At 36.7% G+C, this 14326-nt stretch overlaps 1 pseudogene; it reads left to right on the forward strand.

Moving 5' to 3' along the window:
* The first annotated feature begins 8440 nt into the window (after positions 1 to 8440).
* On the forward strand, positions 8441 to 10049 carry LOC108841386 (cytochrome P450 71A23-like; annotated as a pseudogene).
* The last annotated feature ends 4277 nt before the right edge of the window (positions 10050 to 14326 follow it).

Below are 14326 nucleotides of genomic sequence, written 5' to 3' on the forward strand. Positions count from 1 at the left end.
AGAAAAAAAAAAATTTGCTTTGATTTACTGGTGACGAGAAGGGGAGAGAAATCCATGATGCATGCCACTGGGGAAGTTGAGAAAGTGATGGTGGTTTCAGTGAAGTGTTCTGAAGGGAAGTTGAATCGCGCAGAGCAGTCCTATGATCGATCTATCGGAGAGCAGTCCGATCAGCAGAGATGAGTAAGGACTGTGGACCTCAATGGAGCCGTCCTCTCACCGACCATTTTGTAAGATATCCTGCATCCACTCTTGGTAAAACCATAAACACTCCTTGAACTCCACCATAAATTAGCATGTTCTATACCTAGCCCGTTCTTCTGAGTAGAGCATGTGAAAAGCTCACGCTGATTCTTAATTAAACATAAGGATTTTGGTCTCGAAAGTGTTGCCTTTTCAGGTTGAGATGTAGAGTAAGGAGCCGATCTTCGAACAGCGATCAGGGGGTTCTCAGTCAAGTTGTGTGTGGTCCTAATCTACAGCTTGTATGGTTCAGAAGATTTGTGGTAAGAGTAGAATGCTGAGAATAAGCGAGTTCCCACGCTTTCAAATTTTCTCCCTGTTCTTGGTACTTGCCTTGTTCAAGACAAAACAAGGATCTAAGTCTGGGAGAATTGAATATATGGTGTTTTTCACATCATTGTATATATGTTTTCATTTGTTTCAAGTCACTAATTCGTGTCAGTCTAGTCCTTTTTGACCTTTTACAGGTCTGGAGTTAGTAGAAGAGAGAAGAGAAGGTGCCTGATGAAAAGATGTCCTTTTGGAGCAATCCTGCGGAGAACACTCAAGTAGAACAGTCCCGAGACTGTTCTCTCTCAAGCGGAACAAGCAGACGGAGTGATCCGGAGATTATTCTCCACGAATATGGAAACTCTTTATTTCGGGAATTAAAGCCCTGTTGCGCTAATCTCTTTTCTTCTGATTGGCGCCTCCATATAAAATGCCATCTATCTTTTTACTATTTTCTTACGCTAGTTTTTGCAAGACAAGTTTCATACTTTTGGATTCAAGCTTTTTGTAAGGGCGACGGCTCACCTCTTCATTCGAAGAACAAACTGAACCCTAGTTTTATTCTTCTTAATCTGATCATGAGTATTTCAGTTTCATCTGTTGTTCTTCACTGCATCATGATTGAGTATTTGACTGTTGATCTAGGGTGATAGAGTGCATTCGCGACTGAGCATAGATAGGTTATCATTTAGTAAATCTTCATTCATTCATTGTTTCATGCCTGCGTTAAACTGATCATCTAGCGTTTGATCCCAAGCAAATCTGTGCATCAAAAGTGTAATAGGTTGCTAGATCCTGTATGAATGAGCACTGCATCCTTAGCCACACGAAAGTAGATGTTAAGGTGCATTGTGAACAAATCGGAGTCAATCGTTAAGGTTCACCATCAGATCTCAGACCAAGCGACATCTTAGGAGCTGGGTCTGATCGGTGAAAGGATCAACTACACGACAGTGTGTTGCTCTAGCCTGTTCTCCGAGTTCTAGATAGAGCTGCATCGAACATGAATAGTTGCTCGGCCGTGATTGAGATCACTCGCATTCATCCTAGATTAACCCCTTTTAACTTGAATTCATCACTTGTGCTATTTACTTGTTCTCTACGTCACTTTTTGAACCAAATCATTATCTTCATTTTAGCTTGATTTCGGAACTCATAGAACTAGAGTGTAGACTGGTCCTCTGGATTTGAATCTCAAGTACTACAATTACAACTGTTAACTTGGCAGTAGCAAGGATTCATTTTTAGTGTATCAAGAGGGTCTGCAGAACTAGTGTCAGCATTTTTGACTGAGCAATATCCAGGAGACATGAAAACTCCAACTCCGAAAGTGATTAAGGGTCTCGTTAAGTTCCATCTTGGTGTCATAATATTGTATTCGACAGCGTTGCTCGGAAAGAATCTGGCGGTTTGTGAACGACGTGGTAGTCTGGAAGATAGCTACAAGATGATGAATTGCTATTTGCACATGGTAGAGCAAATGAATCCGGGAACAAAAACCAGTTTGAAACCGGATGAGGCAGGTAAATTCAAGTACCTCTTCATAGCCTTGGGAGCTTGCATTGAAGGGTTCGCAGTAATGAGGAAAGTGATAATCGTTGACGCGACATGGCTTAAGAACGGATATGGGGGTGTTCTTGTTTTCGCAAAAGCTCAAGATCCTAATCGTCACCATTATCCACTTGCGTTTGCAGTGCTAGACGGAGAGAATCATGCTAGCTGCACTTGGTTTTTCTAGAACCTGAAAAGTGCTATACCAGACTCTTCAGAACTGGTTTTCATGACTGACATAAATCAAAGCCTGATCTTCGCTATAGGAAACGTGTATCCACAGGCTCACCATGGTCATTGTTATGGCATTTGAAGGAAAATGTGAAAGGGCATGCTTGCAACGTCAACAGAGATGTAGTCGGGCATAGATTCATGGAGCTGGGCAGATATTACACGGTGGCTGACTTCAACGCTGCTTACGAGTCATTTAAGAGAAGATATCCTTCGACTTGGCAGTATGTGGAGGAGCACACAGAGAAAGGCAAATGGGCTAGAGTTTTTTTTCCACGTGACAGGTACAACTTGGATAGAAGCAACAGTGTGGAATCAATGAACAATGTGTTTAAAGAGGCAAGGAGGTGGCCTTAATACCAATGCTGGATTGTATCATCAGGACATTCTCTGATTGGTTTAATCAACATCGGAAGGATGCTGTTTCTGGGTCAGTCGAAACGAAACTGGGCTGTTGAGAACTACTTGCACGATCTATGGGCTGTTGCACGAACGCTGCCTGTGCGGGAGCTTAATAGTTACGAGCATGAATACGAGATCACCGGCAATGATGGAAATATGTATTTGGCAAGCTTGGTTACAAAATCATGTTCTTGTAAGGTGTGGGACTATGAGAAGTTTCCTTGTCTGCACGGACTAGCTGCTTATATTTACTACACAAAGGATGTTGATGGCGGCGTTGGCAGGCGCCGTGATATCCAGATTGTATATCATGAGCTCTGCTCCCGATACTACTGGGCGGAAATGTGGGCATTAGCATATTCAAGGACGTTTTATGTAGTTCCGGACAGGTGTTCATGGAATGTACCTGATCATATCAAAGAGCTTCAGATCATACCTCCCGATCGAATCACGCGGAAGGGAAGGAAAATAGTTAAAAAGGCATCCATCTTGTGGCGATTGGCATGAAAGGACACAGAACAAAAGGCCGCCAAGGAAAAACTATGGTTTCAATTGGTTGTTATTTGGAAATGGCAGTGCGGCGACAGCCTGAAAGTTGGTTATTTGCTTGGTTTCAATTGTGTTGTATGGCTCGGGGTATCTGTTTGGTAAAACTTTGTAAAACTTCTTTTTTTGTGTAAAACTGCGTAACACTTGATTATCTGCCTGGTAATACTATGTTTTTGTTTTTAAGTGAAATTAGTGTTATTTATATCAAAACTTGTCTACCATAGTTTTACATCTTGATTTCTCGACTCTAACATATATTTGGTATTCCCTTTTATTTTCAAACATGTTTTACAAAAAAAAAATTAGATTTTTTTGTAAAACTTGAAACATATCCATTTCAAACCTTGAGTTTCTACTCACACTTTCTCAACAAAGATCGTGTTCAATCAATAAAATTTTAAAATTTTATTACAACCGTAATATAAATACATAGTATATCATGGGTAACATTTACAAGTAATTAAATTGAAAGTAAACCTTGAAACAAATTTGAAAGGATTAGTAACACTAAATTTGTTAAAAATCACCAAAAATATAACTATGAACAAAGTTCGTAACACCAGTATATTACGTATAACTAACAACGAATCTTTGGGAGGGAAATGAATATTTCGTTTGGCGCCTAAAATATTTAATTTTTTTGAAACCAAAATTTTCAAATCATAAAAGATATTCTCCTACTCTCATCTCAACCACAGATTCCTTTTTCTATGTCCATCTCTCTATCTCTCTCTCTCCTTCATTTCTCATTTTCCATTTCTCTCTCGGATTCCTTTCTCTCTCACACTCAAACATCTAGAAAGTTCCCAACTTTCTCTAATTTCTCGGAATTCCTTTCTCTACCTGGCAGGAAATACTTCACCTGCAACAACTTTGAGGTACTTTCACATTTTATTGATGATTGTCTTAGGTTTTCATATGTATGTTTGATTCCGGTTCCTTCAATTTGCAGGACGATGGACTCCCTTAAGCTATTTATATGCTATTTTGTTGTTTCTTGTTTAAGAAGACTGGTGTTTGTCGGTTTATAATGATGCTATTGTTACTATTTTGTGTTTCTTGTAAGCATACGATGCCACAGTCGTCTTGTCTCCGAGTTATTGGTGTCCCCTTTTGGTCATTCTTTTTTCTCTTGCTTATGAACCATCAGTTTTTGCATTTCAATCTTGTTTGAGGATAGCTATCTCTCTGATATTTTAGCTACAGTACATAAAATACATTAGATAAGAGATTAATTAAAGTACATAATCCGACATCAACAAAATCAAAAGATGTCTGAAAGTACATAATCCGAAATGAAACAAGTCTGATGAAACATCAACAAAATAAAAAGATTATTTGAAGTACATAATCCGACAACAAAAACCAACTACTTCAGTTCTTCTTAGATCCCTTCTTTCCCTTCTTCTTTCCCTCAACCGTGGCCAACTTTCCCTTAATGTCGTTCTGTCTCTCCAACACGGTCTGCAGCTGATTTCCAAGAGTTTCCACGAGCTTGACCAAGTCCTCCAACATCTTCTTTTGTTCTGCCACTTCTTCCACTGGCGCAATGTCTTCAAGGACTGCATGTGCTGCAGTTGCTTTCCGAGCTGCAATGTCTTCTTCATACATGTCTTCGAAAAAGACTTTGTATCCTTCCTTGATACGCTTAAGCCAGCTGTCCACAGAAATATCAGCCTTATCCTCTTCGTCATCCTCTTCCCATACATGAGCCAAAAGAGCCTTTTCTTCATCATTCATGATAGGCAGGATGCTGTCGATTTCCTTTGGCTGACAACAAAGATTAATTAAAAACAGTTTTTTTCTAGTTTTGTCAGTTCTATCTAGATTACCTAGTTTTATATAGTTCTCCCAGTTTTACCTACTTAATTTTCCGATTACGAATGAACTTGGCAGGAAGAAGAACAACATGTACCTTTATCTTATTCAGTTCTTGATTAACACTTGAAAGAGGAAACCCTTTCATTTCTGTCTTTTTGAACTTTGACTGGCACATCCTCGGACATTCTGGATCAGCTCCTTCAACCGGTTCTGTAAACTTCAATCCCAGCTGAGTTATTGCCTCGAAAGCAAGACACTACAAAACCAACATTTTATAAAAGTCAAAAAACAATTCTAAAAATTAAATATTTTTCTAATATTCTATTACTTACCTCTAGTGGAATACAGAAACTCGGAAGTGGCCATAGCGTCTTCTCTTTCACCAATCCTCCAAAATGATCCATTGTGTGAGAGATCTCCTTAACCATATAATCAAAGGAGTATCTCCCCCATGGAAAGCTCTTGCAGTATCCAAGATCATCCACAGCTCTTTGGAAAAAATCCAATACATCATTCGCTCCAGGACCGACTTTCGTTTGGGCACAAATAACACTTCCTAAAAAGAACATAACCATCATCTTCAGCCTGTCTCTGTGGCCTCCCATTGACAACAGCTTCGCTTTCACATCCTCCAACCTTATTGATTCGCCGTTCTTGAAATGACGCCTCACAAACTTCTTATCTCCAAAATCCTTGTAGCCGAGAGGATAGTTGCGGCAGTTTAGGCCTGATATCAATGTGTGTTCCCTCAGCCCATAACGGATGGGAACACCATTGACAACGAACCACACTTCTCTCCTCTTCTGAACATCGGCAGTATGCAGTAACATCATCCACATTCCCTGAACCTTGTGGTTCGAACTCTTCTTCTTCTTCCTCCTATTGAACTCTTCTTGGGCTTTTGCATCCAGTTCATTGTGGAACAAGTGACAGAATTGTGGATGCCCCTCAAACCACCTCCTCCCCGAATCACTTGCCTACGGGGTCAGTGACAAAAACGTACCTGGTCCCGAGCTTTATCTATTTCTTGTACTCCGAGTCATAGAAGAACATCGTAGTTGGCTTGATTGCCTTGGTTGCCTCAAGATCCTGCACGTAACATATAGTTGTACGTTAGTGATTCAATATTGTTTTACCAAGTTACTCAAGTATTACTTATATACCCAAGTATTACTAGTTTTACCATTTTCATATTGTTTCACTTAGTTGTTCTAGTATTACGAAAAATTATACCCATAATTCATACTCATAATTCCTAGTCTTCCTTCACCTAAACATTTACATTCAAAAATACCACCATTGATCGATTCCTAATTTCTTACCTCATCCGTTTTCTCTGGATCTTCTTCGCCATCTGTTGATTCATTGTCGTTGTTTCCATCCTTGTCTTGTACATCCTCCACAATGTTTCCCTCATTGTTTCCATCCTTGTTTCCATCACCAGAGGCTGAATTCTCCTCTTCAGCCTCGCTTTCATGTTCATCTTCGTCCTCTCCCTCATCAGAGCCACCCGACGTGTCACCACCATCATTTTCTTCAAGCACATCCTCCACAATGTTTCCCTTATTGTTTCCATCCTTGTTTCCATCATCAGAGGTGAATTCTCCTCTTCAGCCTCGCTTTCATGCTCCTCTTCGTCCTCTCCCTCATCATAACCACCATCATTTTCTTCAAGCTCCTCATCGTTCTCTACGTCATCAGAGCCATCTTCTTGCTCTTCATCGGACCCGGACCCTTCCTCTTCATCATTGGCCGCGTTCTCATTTCCGTTGTCCTCGCCGTCTTCATCGCCGTTCTTATAAGGATTCACTTCTTCTTCTTCCTCCACCGACGGTGGAAGTTGAGTTTCCGATGTCGGAGCACCGTTGATCCCTTCAGACACCACAACCGCCGCTGCCACCGCACTTCCAGAAGGCAGTTCATCGGCTCCAACGTCGCAGATTCCTCTGTCGTCTTTGTCGTTTTCACATTTTTTTTCATTTTCTTCGCGTTCTTCTCCACTTCTTTCGTCAGAATCTCTTTCCTCTTACATCCTCCTTTTGTTTCAACCATTTTTCGATTCACAAACACAGAGAGCAATTAAGAGGATTCAGCAAGAAATCGGAAAATCAAAATCCTTGATTTGGGTTTCTAGGGTTCGAAGGGGAAGTTGAGAAAACGAAAAGTTAAGTGAAATGAGGAAAAGGAGGGAGAACAATTCTGTTAAGTAAATAGATGGAACCGAAATGGAATCGACAAATTAGGTGGATTTGTGTTGGTTCCATTTGGTTTTTTCGGTTTATTAATGATTTACGGTTTAGGTTTACTAATCGATGGCTGTTCAATTTAGATCCGGTTAGGGCCGGATAGAACCAGGTAATACTCGTAAATATATCAATCTTCCTACGGTTTTGTGGTCTTTTACTTGTTTTTTTACTTAAACAATATTGTTTTTCCCATCTAATAAAATGGGTCCTTAGAAGATTGCTCCATGAGATATAGGGGCAGAGTAGCACTTTTTCCCCTCAAATCACAGCCTCCTCCAGAGATCCTAGTTGCCACCTCCAACAGCGGGTGTCTCGAGCTCTCCCGGTCTGTTGAAACCATCCCGGCTGCAACAGAAGCAAAGAATGCCTTTCTCCCGGTCTGTTGAAATCACCCCGGGTGCAACAGAAGCAAAGACTGCCTTCCATGTTCTTTTCTTTTTGTATTTTAGGCTGCCTTCCATGTTCTTTCTATAATTTTTTGTGAGGTTATTTGAAATGTACAAATAAATGGTATATTTTCTAGAAGATAAATAGTTTTGTGGACCTTGTAACTATTAAAAATATCAAACAAATAGGGTAACTGTAACATGATAAAAGATATTTTTTATTTTGTTTGGTCAAAGATAACTTTTTGTAAGTTATATCTAAAGTATATATTAGGGACCCTATATATTAGGCAGTAAATAGTTTATGCTGACCCTTTGATGAATAAAATGTCTAACAAATAAGGTATCTGAAACATAATAAAGTAATATAAAAAAGTATTTTGTTTTGTCAAAGACAATTTGTTTATTTATCTGTAAATAGCCGAAAAATCATGTCAATTTAATTGTTATGTTCTTGAGTATCATACTATATTGAGAGATTCAGTTAGTTTTAGAGTAACATATATTTTTTTTCTTTTGTTTGGTCAAAGACATTTTTTTTTTCTATAGCAAAATGTAATCGTGTCAATCTAATTGTTATGTTCTCCGGTGTCATACAATACTGAGAGATTCCCTTAGCTTTTATACATAGATTTTTGAAAGAATTATATTGAGTCAAATTTATTTTCAATGTAGGCAAAAATAGAAGAAAATTTGAGTGGACAGTTGTAACGTAACGTATAGAAACTTGGCTTATATATTCAGTCCCCAAGAAGAACACAAAGATCACGAGAAACAATTGAAGAATCTAAATTTACAAAATATGATCATGATACTTTTCTTGTGTTTGATACTTTTCATTACCACTCTTTTCTTCATAAAACAGTCGACATGGAAGAAAAGCACACAATTCCATCACCATCGGGACTTCCGTTGATCGGAAACATGCATCAGCTTGGCCAATATCCTCACCAATCACTACGCTCACTCAGCCAGCGTTACGGACCTCTCATGCTCCTTCACTTTGGCACTGTCCCCGTTCTTGTAGCCTCTTCTGCTGATGCCGCTAGAGACATTTTGAAGACGCATGACCGTGTCTTTGCGAGTCGTCCACATTCCAAAATCTACGACAAGCTTCTTTATGGGAGCCGTAATTTGGCCTCAGCCCCTTACGGAGAGTATTGGAGACAAATGAAGAGTCTGAGTGTCCTCCATCTTCTGAGCAACAAAATGGTACGGAGCTTCCGAGACTTGAGACAAGAAGAGATCAGTCTCATGATGGACACGATCCGGAAACAGAGTTCTTCCCCTATGAATCTAAGCAAGATCATGATGATGTGTACTAGCGATGTTATATGCAGAGTTGCTTTGGGACGAAAATACGGTGCTGGAACAGATTTAAAAGAGTTGACAGATAGGCTCGTGAGGCAATTGGGTACGTTTACTTTCGGGAGTTTTATACCGTGTCTTTCATGGATTGATTGGATTTGCGGTTTGGAGCGTCAACTCGAAAAGACGGCAAAAGATTTTGATGAGATATTGGAGAAAGTCGTTCAGGATCATGAAGATGGAGACGGTGGTAAGGCTGATTTTGCAGATGTTTTACTCGCCCTTCAGAGAGACAAGAGTGTGGGGTTTGAGGTCAGCCGAATGAGCATAAAGGCAATCATCTTGGTAATGGAGAAAAAAAAAAACAAATTGGAATTCACATCCAATAGTATTTTAGTATATAACCATTGTTCTTGTTTTGGTTTTCACTTTTCAGGATGCTTTTGTGGGTGGTACGGACACAGCCTCCACGCTTTTGGAATGGGAAATGTCAGAGCTTCTAAATCACCCAGAGTGTCTGAAAAGACTTCAAGAAGAAGTCCGTACCGTTAGTAAAGGGAAATCAAGCGTATCAGAAGACGACATTCAAGACATGTACTACTTAAAAGCTGTGATCAAAGAGACACTCAGGCTACATCCTCCATTTCCATTGACAGTTCCTCATGTATCAATAGAAGATGTCAACCTAAGAGGTTACAACATACCATCCGGTACACAGGTTATGATCAATCTTTATGCAGTAGGGAGATAGATTGCAACATGGGGAACAGATGCGGATGAGTTTAAACCGGAGAGGCATTTAAATTTGTCTGTTGATTTCTTAGGTCAGGATTTTGAGCTGATTCCGTTTGGAGCAGGGAGAAGAATGTGCCCATGGATATCTTTTGCTGCGGTGTTGAATGAGGTGGCTTTGGCTAACTTAATGCTTGGATTTGATTGGCAATCCACAGAAGATCAGACAGAGACTAATGTTCCTGAATCAATCGGTGTTGTCATTCGCCGCATGTTCCCTCTTTACGTCACTGCGTCTCCTGCTACTTGATTAAGGCATTATATATGATAAATGCCTACTATTATGTTATTGTTTACAAATAGCTCTCGTTTGAAAGTTGAACTAGTAAAGAGATGTTTAAGATTTAAGGTTTTGAGTTTCTATAACTAATTATGAACGCCAATTGGATATCATCCCCGCTCAATTGTTGCCACGGCTGGTCATGCATTTTTTTGAAACAAGCATGAACTCACTGAACCAGCAATGTAAAAAAAAGAACATCAAACGAATCTACTATTTGGAGTTTGCGAAATAGAGTTTGGAGTATGGGCAATAGGATTTGAAGTTAAGATTCTTTTTTTGGACAAAGTTTGAAGTTAAGATTTAAGGTATGCAATTAAGGTTTTAAATTTATAATCGACATTATAATTTTTAATAGCTGTTAAATATATTATGAATATTATGTGATGTACCTCGTAGAAAGTAATAGATTAACTTGATTGTCAAGTCTAATTGTTCCACAAACTATTATAATATTATATAAAAGACTCATCTATCTTATTAAAACAAAAATATTGTGTTGGACATAACTTTTATTTTGTAAGGTTTTAAATTAAACATAGATTTCTTAAACCTACATTAAATCCCCTATATATTAATCCTGGAACATTGCAACATTGTTTGGTAGCCACGTGTCATCATGAGAATTATTCTGAGGATTGTTAGAAAAATAAGTTGGTCCATCTACACATATATTATAGTTTTTACTAAATAACTATTAAATCAATTATTAATGTACAAAAGAATATTCTCTATTGTTTTCTTAAATAAAAGCTACGGAACTTCCTAATATGATTGATATATATATATCAACATTAATGATTATGAATAATAAAGATTTGATAATAATTTTTATCCTCTATACTTTTCGTTTAATTTTTTTTGTTAAAATAAATTAAACAATCACATTAAGCATATAATAAAAAAATTTATATTTTTTCTTATATGTTGTATTTTGAATTTTTTAAAACGATTATAAATTACTAAAAATGGTACAAGCCTCACATTGAAAATTTTCAATGGTAACTTTTTTTCAGTTCAGCCTATCGTTTTTAATGGGTCTTGAACATTTTTTAATGATTAACTAAATAAATCATGTACATAAAAGAAAGAGTTTTGGTTTAAAAATTGTTGCATACCCAAAATCAGTATGAACCATCGTCACTTTCATTTAAAATTTGGTTACAATAAAAAATATATGGTTGGAAAAAAAAATCTAAATCCAAATAACCGAACCAAATCCAATCTACAAAATAGTATAGAACTTTAATCAATTTGGTTAGATATCTGAACATGTTTAAAATTTTGGTATCTAAAAACCAGAACCGAACCCGATTCGGACCAAAATATTTTGGGTATCCGAGTATATTCGAATCAAATTTATATACTTAAATATATTATTTTAAAAAATTAATATCTCAAAGAAATATACAAAATACTTAAGATGTTTTTAAATTGTCCAAAATATTTAGAAATATATAAAAATAGTAAAAATTATATATTTAAAATAACTAAACATTACTCAAAATACCAAAATACTGAAAATATCTATTCATTTTCTATCCAAATATTTAAGTTAAACCAATTTTTATGTTAAATTTAAGTTTTTTGGTATACATTATTCAAATTTATATGTAACATATTATTTTTATTTTTATGTTTTGAGAAATTTAAAGTATATATGAACTTTAAGTTTTTAAAAAATTAAATGGGTTATCTGAATCTAAAACCAAACCGAACATATAAAGATTCGAACCAAATTTGCAAAGATCTAAACCGAACCTAACCAAACCAAATGATACCTACCTACATGTCATCCCTAATCAAATGTAAAAAAAATTATTGATAACAAAAAAATGTATTATTTATTTAGATACAACATATTTAAAAAAAAGTTCACTATCCGCGTTTTGCGCGGATTATCATCTAGTTATTAATATTCATCTCTTTATTTTACTATTCATGTTTCCAAACAATATATATTCATTTTTATACTACTATCCATGTTTCCAGATAACACTATACTTAGTTATTTTCTATCTACAATTTTCTCTATAAATTTTTTGTAAAACATCATAATTTCATAAATTATAAAATAATGAACTTTAAAATTTAGATTAAAAGGTGAAAATTTATGAAACCATAACCTGAAAATATGATGATGTACCTTATCATGGGTTTTTGTTCCATTGGGGGTTTCTATGTCAAGGTTTAACGAGGCAACAAAAAACACACAAATGATAAACATCCAAGGAAAATGTTATAAATTTCAGAGATGAAAATCTATCATTGTTCTAAAAAGAATCTAAGAAAATGATCACATCATATGAAGACTCCTGAAATATAGAAGAATGGCGATGTTGGTATCCTACAAGTTCGTTTAAATGACAATTTTGATGACTTATTCACAAAGGCGTTAACCACTGCTACTTTCAAGAAGTTAGTTCACCTTATCGAAGTGTGTCATCTCAAATATCTTGATGTATTTACACATGAATGGAAGTCATTACGTATTACATTTTTTTCCCCTTAACCATGATTTTTTTCAGTGGATTTTCTTGGTGAGATTTTTAACGAAACAGTATTTACGGCGTTTTGAAAGAAATTTGGTATAATGGAAATCAAGGGAAATTGATGAATATAATGTGATGTCCCTTATAGAAAATAATAGATTTACTTGATTGTCAAGTCTACTTGTTCTCCATATTCTACTTGATCCCCAAGCTATTATAATCATATTTAAGAGACTCATTACTTATGGAATATGACACACAAATTCTTCTTTCTATTTTCTCTATTTACAACAACATATAAGTTTTAGGTAAATTATAATATTTATAATTTAGAGAAAATTACTCAGAATAACTCTACTTTTTTTGTTAATTACTAATCTAACTCTGCATTATCAACACATGTTAGTATAGGTGGCTAAAGACCAAATAACCCTAATTGTTCTTTTTTATTACGATGTTGCCATTTCTAATTTATTAGTCTTTTTAAATAAATTCTAAAACAGAAAATAGAAACCATTAATCCGGCATATCTGTGGAAGAACAATTAAGTAGAAGATCAAGTTCTCCAGAAAAAAATATCTAGGGTTTCGGGGTAGACACAGTCGGATTCAATTTCACCAGAGATTAAATATTGTTCCCCCAATTAGCATCGATTTCACCGGTGAGAATAGATTCAATTTACCAGGTGAGCCTTGAAACCTTTCATCCAATGAACATTTTGCTGCCCTTGACGTGGTGTGGTATTTAAATCAGACAACAACAGTACCCCAAATCTCCGCTCTTTGACGTGTTTTCCAGCGAGATTAATCTCGGCACACCAAATTTCCTAGTCTCCTTAAGGATAAAACAAAGCTAGTTTCCCATCTTAATTCACAGTCTGTGACCACTCTTCTGGTCGTCTTCTTGTCGTCTCAGGCAACAATGCTTCCAAACCTTTCACCACTTGCCAACACCTCTTCTTTCCATCGTACGCCCTTAACTCTTTTTCATAAAAATCCAAGTAATACAACAACACATCATCAATAACACACGCATTTTCCTATTTTTGAAGATTCAGCATCTCGTATGTTTCCCATTACTCTCCTTTGGATCGTAAATAAAGCTGTTAGCATAATTTCTCGTTTACATCTTATCAGCCATCACCACACAACCAGGCTCTCACATTTGAGTTTTGGTACTGAACACCACCATCACCCTCTCCGCTCCTTGACGTGTTTTCTCCGCCAGTCAAACTCTCCAGCGACAAGAACCACCGCTGCTTCACCACCTCTGTCATCTACTCTGCCACGTTTATTCTTAGTAGTTTAATTCCCTGCACTTATTTTCTTAGTGAACTTGTAGTCTTATTGTGTAGACTAAACTGGCCACGTTTATTCTTAGTAGTTTAATTCCTACATAGTGAACTTGTATTCTTATTGTGTAGTCACATGCATGTAATTAGACCAAAGAAGAAAGTAACGAGAAGACTGGAAATAGCACAAAACATAACTAATACAAGTTGAGTAAAAGTATTAAATCTATCACGGGCATTCAATCCTTATTAAGAAAACATCTAAACTCTAACAGGCTGAAGCTTCGTACACTTCTTTGGATCAATCGTTGTTGTTCTCTTGTCTACTAAGGAAGAACGGTAAGAACAACACATCACCTGCATCAATCGTTGCTTTTCTCTTTGTTTGCTTTGGTATAACTAAACAAATTTGGTTTACATGCTTTTGATTTAAATTATGATTGGTTTGAAACACTTTGGTTTAG

Source organism: Raphanus sativus, chromosome 2 (genome assembly GCF_000801105.2).
Source record: "Raphanus sativus cultivar WK10039 chromosome 2, ASM80110v3, whole genome shotgun sequence".
NCBI lineage: Eukaryota > Viridiplantae > Streptophyta > Magnoliopsida > Brassicales > Brassicaceae > Raphanus > Raphanus sativus.